This window comes from Microtus ochrogaster, unplaced genomic scaffold (assembly GCF_000317375.1).
Source record: "Microtus ochrogaster isolate Prairie Vole_2 unplaced genomic scaffold, MicOch1.0 UNK1, whole genome shotgun sequence".
Taxonomy (NCBI): Eukaryota; Metazoa; Chordata; class Mammalia; order Rodentia; family Cricetidae; genus Microtus; species Microtus ochrogaster.
The window spans coordinates 17,218,733-17,222,959 of record NW_004949099.1 but is presented as its reverse complement, the minus strand read 5'-3'; positions in this window follow the sequence as shown (position 1 = coordinate 17,222,959).

The window sequence follows — 4,227 nt, the reverse complement described above, 5'->3', positions numbered from 1 at the left end:
ATAAATAAAATACAACGCAGAACTAACAATTTGCCGTCTTTCTAAACATTCTGAAAACGATTCTCTGCAGATGACCCCAGGAGGCACTTAAGATACTTCTGAGAATGATAGCCGTCTTCAAATGCACAGACACAGCGTGTGTGAGTGCACAGATGTATTCTGAAGACTTTCAGACGGCTGAACTGAACCCCAAAGGTGGAAGCCATGAGAGGCAAATGACAGCTCAATATAAAGAATTGTTTTGAAAATAGACCTACCTTTTCAGAGAAAAGACTGATGTGGCCATCCCTAGCCCGATCTAAAGAGCAAAACATACATAGTATCCTTGCCCCAAGGAACCTTTTATTATTCCAAATACTTTAAATACCATATTATTCTGGCCCCTTCGCATGGAAACCTGTCTTTTCCTTACTGATACTGGTTCTTAGACAAAGCTGATATTGAAGAGACATGTAAGCAATAACCACAAGATGGGCACACATTTCCCACCTCTTTACTACTCTTTCTTAGCTCTCTATTTTAATTCAAAGTCCTTTCATGCCCTATATTTTCTGTCTATATAAAATAGTGTTGTCCTTTGGAAGTATAGCCAATTCCAGACCTTCACACTGTTTAAACAATCCAATAGGCACTTTCCCCATCGTTTTGTGCTTGTTCTGAGTGGGAGGAACAATAGAATGTTTTTTGTTTTTTTTTTGATTATGCTGAAAATGAGTACAAGACAGAGTCCTTAGAGATGGGGATTTTCTGATTTTGGAGAATCTATGAAACTGACTGCTTCAAAGAAGCATTTTGGTACAATCTCACCATCAGAAGCCTTTGATTTTCCTTTCTCAGCAACACGATTTTCTGCGTAACAGTGTAAAATATGGGGGAAATTAAGTGAATGACTTCTGTGAGAAATAGAAAGGTGTAAGATTTCTGTAAATAGAATCATACTTTCCCCTGACGGACAAGTGTGTTGGTTAACAAATGCAGTAGATATATGTAAGAGACCAAAGGGTAGGATTCATACTTTTTATTTGAATTAACTCAAAGACGAAAGGATCGCAGATATAAAAAAATAGAAATAAAAAACCCTTAATTCCAGTGTTGGATATATTAATGACACAACACAACAGTGACGTAGAACTCTGTGCTTTTGAAATGACATTTTGTCTTAGATAAGAGTATGAACTGTTAACACTTGAGAGGTAAAATTATATTCACTTCTCATAGTTCTAGAGGTCAGAGAACATAATATCAAGGTTCTGGCAGACTTGGGTCCTAGTGAAAGCCCTCTTTGTGATTTTCAGACATTACCCTGATCTGAAATGATCAGATCTGAAAACACTGTCAGAAGATCAGTCCCTGCATCTTTCCCTTCCTATTAAAATACCAATTTCCTGTGCTCCTCCCACAACAGCTGTATCTTAACACAATCACCCCTCTAAGCTCCTAACCACAAATATTGCATCTTCTTAGGGTATTATCATATTAAGAGGTGGTCACAAAAATTAATTATGTAACAGACCATCTTTTATGTCCAACCAGGGATATATCTGCTGCAGGAAGGGTTGAGCTCCCATCATTTGTTCACTACATACACACAGTGCATCTACCAAGTAGAAGGCACTGTGTTTTCTATGATACTATTACCCTAGAAGAGATCACATGTTTCTATTAGAAGGTTCTTTCATTAAGTAGAACATCGTCAACTTTGAATTCTTATGATTTCCTACATGACTATTCTCCCTCTGCTGCTACTGCCACTGCACTGTAGTAAAAAGCTATTTTCCCATCATCAAACTAAACATTTCCACTGTCCTGTGAAATATAACATCCAGTACTAATTCACTTCTGGTAAATTAATGAATGCTGGATGAATGAATAATATGAATTTTAGGGAAGAGGTTAAAAATTAGCATCCAAATTAACTGAATGTAGGTAATTGTGCAGGGCACTTATAGAAAATCTGTAAGATTTAAAATTCTACTTGGTACAAAAGATCATAATTCATCTCAGGACACCAGAGTTTCCACTTTCTAATGATTACCTCTCTCCTTCAATGTATCATTTTTCAAAGCAAAAAGACAGAACACTATCTTTTCTTTACTCTTATCAATTTTGATATTGATGAAAATTGAAAGAGATTGAATAGGACTAATATTTTTAGAATTACAAAAAGATGAGATTTTGCCAATGATATAGTATAAGGATATTATTTTTGTTCATGTTGTTTATTTGGTTATTGGAGCAGGTAGAGAAGTTAGTCTATATGCAAAAAATAATTAAATTTCTAACTTCCTGTTGTTCCTTAAGAAAGTACAAGCCTCAGAAATTTTGATTATATAAAGAAATAAATATAACCCCAAATTTTATATGACTTATCTTCTGATTCTTTATTCACATGTCCACTGCCCTAACCCTTTATCAAACTGTCTACTTCAGAAAAGCTCAGAATCATGTCATACTCATAGTGGAAAAAGTCAAAAGAGAATTCAATGTTATAAAGTGAATGTTAGAAGAACCATTACAATAATGATACTTAGGAACTATTGTTAATATTGCTTAGCTGTTGTCCACCTCAGTACAAACATTCACTCTGTGCCCCTCTAAGCTTATAATTTTCATCTATTGATTCAGTTTGACAGCCAGGTTTTTCACCATCAAAGAATGGATCTTACTAGGTTGGTTTCAGTCACATGCAGATATGCAGTTACACTGAGGGTTAGAGCACAGTGGGTTCAGTACCAACGAAACCAAGAAGAGGATTCTGGACTAAGTGGAGCGTTGGAATCTTTTCCCAAGAATAAACAAGGAAGTGATGGCAGAGATGGCAGATTCACTACACACCTTATAATCTGTCCCACATATTTGACATAAGTATGTTTTTAGGTCAGATTTCTAAATTAACAGCAGACAACCCCTCTAGGATTCCATAAACTTAATGGGTTTGATTCTTAACTATCACCATTAGCAGCACAATAGGAAGTGAACCTATTAGAAAATATTTAGTTTGTATAAAAGAACAAAAAATAACTAAATGAATTTAAAAATGAAAACAATGATTTCCAGCAACCCTTATAATTATGTTGTGGGGATTTTTTTGGCTGAACTTCATAATTCCCATTGATTTTTTCTCTTGGAAGTCATTATACTTTAAATATTAGATTATTACAGACTTAATCTGATCTAGTTTACATTTATAGTAAATCTTTTTTAAAAGCCCACTTTCATCCAAATTATAAATTCCTCTAAATTAAAGCATTATAGACATTTATTTATTCAGCCAAATCTAAGTACTTTTTCAGTATTTTGAAAATTACAAAAGGGTTTGATCACATGGGGTCACACCCGGCATGCTAAGGGTGCAGAGAGTGAGAGGGAGGGCAGGGGGGTGGTCAATCCTCACAGGTGCTCTACGCTATCTTGGTTCCCTTTCCCAACCTCTGGATAGGCCATAGAAGGTGCTAGAGTTTGAGAGAGCCTGCTGGTTCCCAGAGAATTCCCCGCCAGGCCACGGCACCCCACCCTAATCTCACCTCTTCTCCCACCTCACCCCTCCTCATCCCCCGGGGATTGAAGGGTGACTCCCCTCCCAGTGATCTTTAACCCTATTCACCAGAACACAGTGTCTCAGTACCTGCACAGAAGCAGAGAGGACATGCTGCACCACCCACAGAACACCCATTCCATGTGGTAGCCAGAATCATGTTGGTTGTGGTGACGTTGACCCTAGACCTAGATGTCCCTCAACATAAGAATGGATAAAACAAACATGGCATACTTACACAATAAAGTACTACTCAGCTGTTAAAAAATAACATCATGAAATTTGCAGGCAAATTGATGGAACTAGAGATATGGTATATATTCACTTATATGTTGACATTAGTCGTTCAATAAATAATAGCCAATCAACAATCTGTAGACCTAGAGAGGTAGGTGTAGAGGGACTCATGGAGAATACATGAATCTCCCTGGAAGGGGAAATAGAACAGATTTTACAGGTGGACTGGAGGGTGGGCAGCGATTGGAATGGAGAGAACAGGCAGACAGGGGGACATGAGATAGAGCTGAGGTCATGAATTTAGGAAGAGAGTAGAAACTGAGGAGTGTTTGAGTGATGATATGGAAACCTAGTTCAGTAGAAACTTCCTAAAACTTATGGAACTGATCCTAATGAAGTCCCCTAGTAATGAGACGTACAGGGTCCCAACTGACCATCTCTTGTCACCAAACAGG